Below are 9,853 nucleotides of genomic sequence, written 5' to 3'. Positions count from 1 at the left end.
TGATTAAATCTGCTCCATTAGTGGGCTTGAGTTCAATGGCTGTGACTTTCAGGAATTTTTCTTAGCCTTTTCTTTTCCTCTCCTAATATGTCACACTTTTCCCAAATAATCTGGTTACTTGCCTGCTTTCAGCCTCCCACCTATGCACCTACCCAGACTAGGTTGTAGATTCTTAAAAGCAAGGACTCTTCCTGTCTTACCCATCAATTTATTCCTAGCAGCTAATAAATCACACTGCACATAGTAGAGTCAATAAATATTTGTTCAATACATACCATATTTTTTCACAAATAAGGCAACATGTAAAAAAAAATTGTCATAGTGATGCTTATGAAAATACCTTACTGGAGGAGGGAGCAGCTGGGAAACAAATGTAGAAGGTGCATGTTATTTGCATAAAAATACAGTAACTAATGCTCATAGAAGTTTATATTCACCTTTTGCAATTAACATCATAGAATAAGTATTTCTCAATATTATAGCATTTACTCTTTAAGTGTTTTTATGTGTTACACCACCTGTTCATGCATAAAAATCAATTTTAAGATTGTTCAACTCCTTGACTTATGTTTATCGCTGCTATAAGTGAGGGTTCTTTGTATTGCAATTTTGCTCTCAGTTCCTACTATATCCTATTTTCTCTTAATTTCTGTAAATTATAACTAAATCTTTGTAAGAAAGACAAGAGCAAAGCCTTAATTCAGAAACTAATGAGTATGGCAAAGCTAATAAGAAAAATTGTAAAACTTTCTCTGTGATTCTTTTATGCCTGTTGGCTTATTTTGTAAATTTAATTACATTTCAGTAAGCTTTAAAGTCTCACTTATTTCTTTTTTCAAAAATCTGGCTCTGTTATTCCAGTTATATTTGAAAATATTTTCTTACACCAGTTACTAAATTTTACATCAAAGATATGAACTGGGAATGAAGAAAATATCTATCTTTAAATTTGTTAAATTTGTTATTTTAATATCTGATGATGATCATTTATTTATTCATTAATAAGATTAATATGAATAGCACTAGTATTATGAGAGGTACTGAAGTCCCACTTCACTAAGATGAGCAGCTCTGTAAACCAAAATTATGAGACACACTTCCAGATCAAGTCTATTAACAAAAATATATAAAGTATATAAAGATAAGGAGTTTTTGTTTTTTGTGTGTGGGTTTTCATTTTAAGGAATGTTATTAGAGAAGCTTCTGAAACAGGTAACTTTGGTCTAAAACATAGAATAAAATTTGCTAGATGGATCTTATGGATTGAATTACATCCCCCCAAAATATTTTGTAAATCCTAGTCTCTCTGTCTGTGGTTATAATCCCATTTGGGGATGGTTTGTCTTTGTTAAATTAACGAGCCAGGATTAGTGTAGAGTGGATCTTGAGTCAATCTCTTTCAAGATATAAAAAGAGATTAAACAAGCTAGCAGAGAGAGGTGGTGTAAGACAGATGCCAAGACACTTGGAGATCTCCAAGAAACCAGGAGGCAAAAGCTGAAGAGACAGGGGCCTTCCTCCAGAGCCTACAGAGAGAGAAAGACTTCCCCTAGAGTCGGCGCTCTGAATTGAGACTTCCATTCTCCTAAATTGTGAGAAAATAAATTTTTGTTTGTTAAAGGCATCTATTTGTGGTATTTCTGTTATAACACCACTAGATAACTAAGACAATGGATAAGAATAGATCTATCATATTTTTATTTTTCTTATATTTAAAGTATATAGTAGGGACAAAGTCCCACTTTACTGGAAGCAATAGAAAGTATTCAAGTAAGTTCATTTTTTACAGTTTAATGGGAGAGAATTTGAATTGGCAATTAGAAATCTGTATTCTTAATATATAAAAATGTCTCAAAAAAGTTATCAGTATGGAAAAGTATCAAGTTTGTAAATTGATATAAGTATTGCCTCTTGATTTATTTTTAAAAAGCTGTTTGGAAGCTTAATGAATTGCCAAACAATAACAAATTACCTATCAGAAAGGAACATCTGCACACCTTCAGGGACACTAAAGCTTGGATTGTCATTGTTGTCTAGGAAAGAATGTATCAATTTAAAATGTGTTTTTCTATACTAGAATGATCTATCTTTCCGTTGGGAGTTCTGGATGTTTTAAGCAGATATTATTAGCTGAGTTAATCTGAAATTTCCTCTTTGAATCATCTTTAAAGTAAGGACAGATCAAAGTTGCAGGGTTTTAGATCAAAACAAGCAATGCCTTTTTAAAAACTCTCATTTTTGCCGTACTTCAAAGCAAGTTAATAAAAATTATCTTCTCCACAACATCATTACAAGAAGGCAAAAAATTTATTATTGATCCTCTCATATGTCTACCCTGAAAAGGAAGAGCACTTTGCAAATGATAGAACAGTTATGAGAGACTGTATTGTTTTATGTACTGAAGAAAATAGCAGCAGATGCTAGTTGTATAAAAAAGTAGTTAAAGGTACACAATGGAAACACTTGTAAAATCTCTGTGTCTACCTCTATCCTAGCACTTACCACACTGGATTGTGATGATATGCTTATATTTTGTTTTCCTAACTCTACTATAACCCCTAAAGGAAGGGACAGTGTCTTATGTTATCTTTGTTTCATTAGCATCTAGAAAAAATACTTGCCTGGCTTAGCTCCTTAGTAAGTGTTTAAAGAACTGAAATAATTAAATATGATAATGGGAAGTTTTAAATAACTATGCCATGGACATAGTTCCTTTATCGTGTGGTCAATTTTGCCATATGTAAAGTCTAAAAGGACTTGTAAATGAACTACTCAAATAACATTTGCTCTAGGGCATTTTTGTCTTTCATTTAAACAATTGCATATGTAGAAAATAAAAACAATTCAAAGTGACACTATCATATTAAAGACAAGAAGCTTATTTTAACTTTTAGTTTCCTTTAGAAATGCTGCCATGTCTCCTTTTGTGTAATATGAGAGAATACATAAATTGAAATTAACAATTTCCCGTATTTTAAATGAATTACACAAAGCTCTACATTAAACAGATAGTCTCATATAAATCCTCTTTATACTTTTACATCATCTCTGAAGAACTTATACAAAGTGGACTATTTTTATTTCCTGTGGACTAAAATAAACCCATAAATTTGCTATATAATAATCTGTTAGATATTCATGCAACAATGACATCTATTACAAAAGATTAATAGGAGCAAATAAGCCAAATACGTTGCACATGAAAATGATTTTGCAAATATTCTCTAGACCCTAATTAAGATTTTTTATAAAAATTGATGTTTTGTGGAACATTGTCTAATAAAGTGTTCATTGGAAGTAAAAAAAAACAAAACAAAACACAACTGATGATTAAAGAAGTATGAAATACACTGGGAAAGCAAAGTTTAAAGGCATTTATGTTACAGCACTGCAGACCCTCAAATATGCTAAGGTCAACTTTGAATGTCAAACGGAGGCTATAGTGAGACGTATTTTTTCTTAAGTATTTGATTATGAAGCCATTTGGCCCTTTCTCTGAGAAGAACATACTAACCTTTCCCAGAACAAAAATTCTATGGTACACACTCTGGGAAATGCTGGTCTATCGATTGTATTCACTAGATATCAGTATTCTGTCTTTGAAACAATAATGTATAATTGAATTGCTGTTTAGTAAGCCTGAAGTTGGCGTATGAATCTAGAGTTTCTCCATGAACAACTCTTTTGAAAGTCTTTTATCAATGAAGATAACAAACATGGAACAATATTCCAAAAAATTTGGTTGCAAAAAGAAATAATTTGTTAGAAGAGGGGAAATACATATTGAAGGAAGTTAAGCTAGGAAGGATCTTTTTGGAAGTGAGCTATGTAATCTGTAAAAAGAGGAAGGCCAACTGAGTGTAAGTTTCTAAAATGGTGGAAAAAGATTGATTTCTAAATACAGATGGGAGAACTAGGATTGGATAAGAGGAGAGACACCTTGTTTTATGTGGCCTAAAAGAAGGAGAAGAGGATAAATACAGATGTAAATCTATTCAAAAAACTATTGCTTCAATTTTAGCAGTAAAATGGAATCAGTAAATAATGAATGTGAAGACCCCATGCTTTAAATTTGGGGAATTGTCAGCTCAGAGCAGATATTAGAGCAGAGGGCTGGTTGGAATTGTCTGTGGTTCCAACATCTGACTATAGCTGTTTGAATGGAATGCAATTGTACTTCAGATCTGAAAAATTGAGTGCAATACAATAAAAGGAGAAGTGTGTGTGTGTGAGTGTGTGTGTGTATGTGTATGCTAAAGTATTTCTGAGAAGTGTGACTTAATAGAAAGACGATTAGTCTGATCCTTCCACTGTGTTGTTAAATGTCATTACACAAATTTTCTACTCTCTTTGACCTTCTGTGTCTTCAGCCTTAAAATAAGGAGTTCATGCAGATCAGTCCTTCTTAAAATTTAATGTGCATATGGATAATCCAGGGATTTTATTAAAGTACCAATTCTGATTTAGTAAATTTAGGATTGGACTTGAGACACCATTTCTAAGAATCTTCTGTGTGATGCTGATATTGTTGGTCTACAGAACATACTTTGAGTTGTAAGAGTCTAAATGATCTTACTACTAACGTTCTATATTTATACACAACTGATATACAGTAAGTGTATTCAGTTTTCTAACTAGTCTTTTCTTTAGATTGGAGGCTTTATCAATATATTTCAGGTTATTATAAAATAATGAATGTCCACATATTCATGATAGAATCCAAACTTGCGTAAAATTTAGACAATTCTTAGATGACTACTACAATATAGTCAATATAATAATATATGTGAATTACCAAATATAAAAGTGGAACATCATCTATTGTTGTTAGGTGCCATTGAGTCCATTCCGACTCATAGAGACCTTATGTACAACAGAACGAAACACTGCCTGGTCCTGCTTATTCCTCCTGCTTGAGTTCATCGTTGAAGCCACTGTGTCAATCCATCTTGTTCAGGGTCTTCCTCTATTTCACTGAACCTCTGCTTTACCAAGCGTGATGTCGTTTGCCAGGGACTGATCCCTATGGATAACATGTCCAAAGTATGTGATGCAGTTTTGTCATCCTTGATTCTAAGGAGCATTCTGGCTGTACTTCTTCTAACACAGATTTGTTCGTTCTTTTGGCAGTACATGGTAAATTCAATATTCTTCAACAACATCATAATTCAAAGGCGTCAATTCTTCGGTCTTTCTTATTCATTGTCCAGCTTTTGTATGCGTTTTAAGTGATTGAAAATACCATGGCTTGGATTAGACGCACCTTAGTCCTTAAAGTGACATATTCGCTTTTTAACACTTTAAAGAGGTCTCTGCAGCAGATTTGCCCAATGCAATATTTTGATTTCTTGACTGCTGCTTCCATGGGTGTTGATTGTGGATCCAAGTAAAATGAAATCCTTGACAACTTCAATCTTTTCTCCATTTATCATGATGTTGCTTATTGGTCCAGTTGTGAGGATTTTTGTTTTCTTTATGTTGAGGTGTAATCCATACTGAAGGCTGTAGTCTTTGATCTTCATCAGTAAGTACTTCAAGTCCTCCTCACATTCAGTGAGCAAGGTTGTGTCCTCTGCATATTGCAGATTGTTATGAGTCTTCCTCCAATTCTGACGTCCTGTTCTTCTTCATATAGTCCAGCTTCTCAGATCATTTGCTAGTATATAGATTGAATAAATACGTTAAAACTATACAATCCTGATGCACACCTTTCCTAACTTTAAACCACACAGTATCCCCTTGTTTTGTTCTAATGACTGCCTCTTGGTCTATGTATAGGTTCCTCATGAGTACAATTAAGTGTTCTGCAATTCCATTCTTCACAATGTTACCCATAATTTGTTATGATCCACATAATCAAATGTCTTTGCACAGTTAATAAAACAAAGGTATGCATCTATCCCATATCCTCTGCTTCCAGCCAAGATCCATCTGTTATCAGCAATGATATCCCTCATTCCACGTCCTCTTCTGAATCCGGCTTGAATTTCTGGCAGTGCCCTGCTGATGTAGTGCTGCAACCACTTTTGAATGATCCTCAGCAAAAATTTACTTGCTTGTGATGTTAATTATACTGTTTGATAATTTATGCATTCAGAAGGATCACCTTTCTTTGGAATAAGAATAAATATGCATCTCTTCCGGTCAGTTGATGAAGTAGCTGTCTTCCAAATTTCTTGACATAGACAAGTGAGTGCTTCCAGCACTGCATCCATTTGTTGAAACATCTCAATTGGTATTCTATCAATTCCTGGAGACTTGTTTTTCACCAATGTTTCATTGCAGCTTGGACTTCTTTCTTCGTTACCGTTGGTTTTTGATCATATGCTACCTCCTGAAATGACTGAAAGTCAACCAATTCTTTTTGATACAGTGACTCTGTGTATTCTTTCCATCCTCTTTTGATGCTTCTTTCATTGTTCGGTATTTTCCCACAGAATCCTTCACTATTGCAGCTTGAGGCTTGAATTTTTTCTTCAATTCTTTCAGCTTGAGAAATGCCGAGTATGTTTTTCATTTTTGGTTTTCTAACTGCAGGTCTTTGCACATGTCATTATAATACTTTACTTTGCTTTCTCGAGCCACCCTTTGAAATCTTCCGTTCAGATCTTTTACTTCATTATTTCTTCCTTTTGCTTTAGCTACTTGATGTTCAAGAGCAATTTTCAGTCTCTTCTGACATCCATTTTCATCTTTTCTTTCTTTCCTCTCTTGTTAATGATCTTTTGCTTTCTTCATGTGTGATATCCCTGATGTCATTCCACAACTCATCTGCTCTTCTGCCATTAGTGTTCAATGCATCAAATCTATTCTTCAGATGGTCTCTAAATTCAGGTGGGATATACTGAAGGTTGTACTTTGGCTCTTGTGTACTTGTTCTAATTTTCTTCAGCTTCAACGTGAACTTGCATATGAGCAATAGATGGTCTGTTCCACAGTTGTCCCCTGGCCTTATTCTGACTGATGATAATAAGCTTTTCCAACATCTATTTCCACAGATGTAGTTGATTTGATTCCTGTGTATTCCATCCAGTGAGGTCCACATGTATAGTTGCTGTTTATGTTGTTGAAAAACAGTATTTGCAATGAAGAAGTTTCTGGTTTTACAAAATTCTATCATGGGTTCTCTGTCATCGTTTCTATCACCAAGGCCCTATTTTCCAATTACCAGTCCTTCTTGTTTGTTTCCAACCTTCACATTCCATTCACCAGTAATTATCAATGCATCCTGATTGCATGTTCAGTCAATTTCAGACCGCAGAAGTTGGTAAAAATCTTCAATTTCTTCATCTTTGGCCTTAGTGGTTGGTGTGTAAATTCGAATGATAGTCATATTAACTGGGCTTCCTTGCAGGTGTATGGATATTATCTTATCACTGACAGTGTTGTACTTCAAGATCTTGAAATGTTCTTTTTGATGATGAATGCAACACAATTTTACTTCAAGTTACCATTCCCAGCATAGTAGACCAGTTGATTGTCCGATTCAAAATGGCCAATACCAGTCCATTTCAGCTCACTAATGCTTAGGATATTGATGTTTATACATTCCATTTCATTTTTGACAATTTCCAATTTTCCAGATTCATACTTCGTATATTCCACATTCTGATTATTAATGGATGTTTGCAGCTGTTTCTTCTAATTTTGAGTCATGCCACATCAGTAAATGAAGGTACGAAAGCTTGACTCTTTCCCCCTCATTAAAGTCTACCCTACTTTGAGGAGGCAGCTCTTCCGTAGTTGTATTTTGAGTGACTTCCAACTTGAGGGACTCATCTTCTGGCACTATATCAATGTTCCGCTGCTGTTCATAAGATTTTCATAAATGTCCAAAAAAAGAGTAAATACTTTTTTCTTCCTTCCCTTGTTCTTTCCCTCCTCTTCTTATCCTTCCCCAACTCTTTTTCCTCTTTTTCTCTGTTCCCATCTTTTAGAAGCCTATGACTAGATCTCAGTGGTAAGGAGAGAAACCTCAAGTTATCACAACTTATTATTTATGACGTGTATAACGTAATGATGGATGATTGAGAGTTGATGTTATATAATTGCTATGGTATGGAATGTTCTGCATTGAAATTGTTACCTTACTTTCTTCCTTGTGGAAATAAAATAAATTAAAAAAAACTATTTCTGGAATCAGACCTCTTTTCTGAAAATATAATTTCACATCATAGTTGTCTTGCTAGGTAAATATTAAAATAACCAATTCATCACAAATTAAAAGCTGCTTATTTTTGTGCCAAAAAAACAAACAAACATTTTATTTGATTTCAAAATAAGAAAAATGCAATTACAGTTTTTATCTTATGAACAAGTACATCTAAATTCAGAAGTAGAGATGAGATGTTAATTTATTGCTAGACCTATACGTATGCCTATATCTATATTTATACTGACATCTTTTACATTTATGTCTACATTTATATTGACATCGATATATATTTTACATCTACGTCTGTATCTCACAGTGAGATATAGTCTGCATTATTCTATAGGTTTTATGAATCTGTAATCTTAATCTTATTAATCTATATTAATTAATCTATAATCTTATTAATCTATAGGCATGTTAGCACCAAATAGCAAAATTTTCTTGGCTCCTAAATTTCCCTGTACAATGTACCTCAGCCTTCTTTAAAAACACTTCAGTGATTTTGGGATTTCCCAGTGTCACACAGGCATGTCCAGTCCTTTCATGTTCTTCTGTTGTGACCCCTTCTCTCACTGATTACACTCTGAAAAGCTGGGTGAGAGCAGTATCTTGCCAGTACTCTGACTGTGGGCACTCTGCAGAGAAGGTCCACTTCTAGTTCATGGAGCAAGTTCTTTGTGTTCCCAATGCTGTAAGCTCAATTAAGGGGCGGGGGTACCATTATATAAGAAAATAACCCTTAAAAGAATGACCAAAAAATGAAGTTGTCGAAGTATAGGAAATACTTCCATTGTATTGTATATGTTTTCCAAATAAAACAGTGCGCTAGTTTGTGAGTCCTCAGGGTTAGTTCTAAGTTCAGATATTCAAGACAGATGCAGTGAAAGGGCATTAAAAAGATGATGGAATCAGCGATATAATGGCTCAAGTAATTGTTGGTAAGATAAAATCCATTTATATGTTCTTCAAATGAAAAGATCATTAAGAAAGTCAGGTCTTCATGAAGCTCTGAGGGAAAATGATAATGTGCTTGTAAGATTTGGAGTTTGAGGTTACTGAGGATGCTGAAGAGCAGGAGACAATATGTACATTTGAGATTGAGTTAAAATCCTTACATGGTAAATGAGAACTTATTAGGTACCTGCTGTGATGCATTAGCTGGAAAATTATCACTATTGGTTATGGCATGATGCTAATGAGTCCAAAGTTGAGTGTTCCTCATAGACTTCAGGGTTGGATAGACGTACTCTTCAGTGGCCTCTGATTACAAGAAAGTCTTGGCAAGCCATTTTTACATGTGCTTCTGGGGCTCAAGATACAGCGTATCGGTGGGGTTTCTATAAAACCATCATTTCTGCCGGATACATACTCTCAAGCCATATACATTCCAGTGGTTATCATAGCAATGTCCAGTCTATATATACTTACTTGTGTGAGCAAAAACAAAACAGTTGTTTGGTTTATAATTTCCTTTAATATAAGTATTGGAGAATGTTGTGGTGAGAGTTCAATAAAGCATTTTGGTATTATGTATAAGAGGTCACACAAATGTTCATATGCTCTGACTTTAGAATCTCCTCAAAATTAACTTGGAAAATAATAAAAAACTAAAGAAAGTAATATGTATAAAAATTGTATTATAGAGTGTTTATGTTAGGCAAAAATTGAATGCCAGTTAAATGAAATGTCCAATCATAG

At 34.1% G+C, this 9,853-nt stretch overlaps 1 pseudogene; it reads left to right on the top strand.

Moving 5' to 3' along the window:
* Positions 1-9,074: 9,074 nt before the first annotated feature.
* The window catches only part of LOC101350028 (mitogen-activated protein kinase kinase kinase kinase 4 pseudogene), a 24,909-nt pseudogene continuing 24,130 nt past the window's right edge, over positions 9,075-9,853 (top strand).

The sequence above is a fragment of the Trichechus manatus genome, unplaced genomic scaffold, assembly GCF_000243295.1.
Source record: "Trichechus manatus latirostris isolate Lorelei unplaced genomic scaffold, TriManLat1.0 scaffold00335, whole genome shotgun sequence".
NCBI lineage: Eukaryota > Metazoa > Chordata > Mammalia > Sirenia > Trichechidae > Trichechus > Trichechus manatus.
This window is presented reverse-complemented; position numbering and strand designations above follow the sequence as displayed.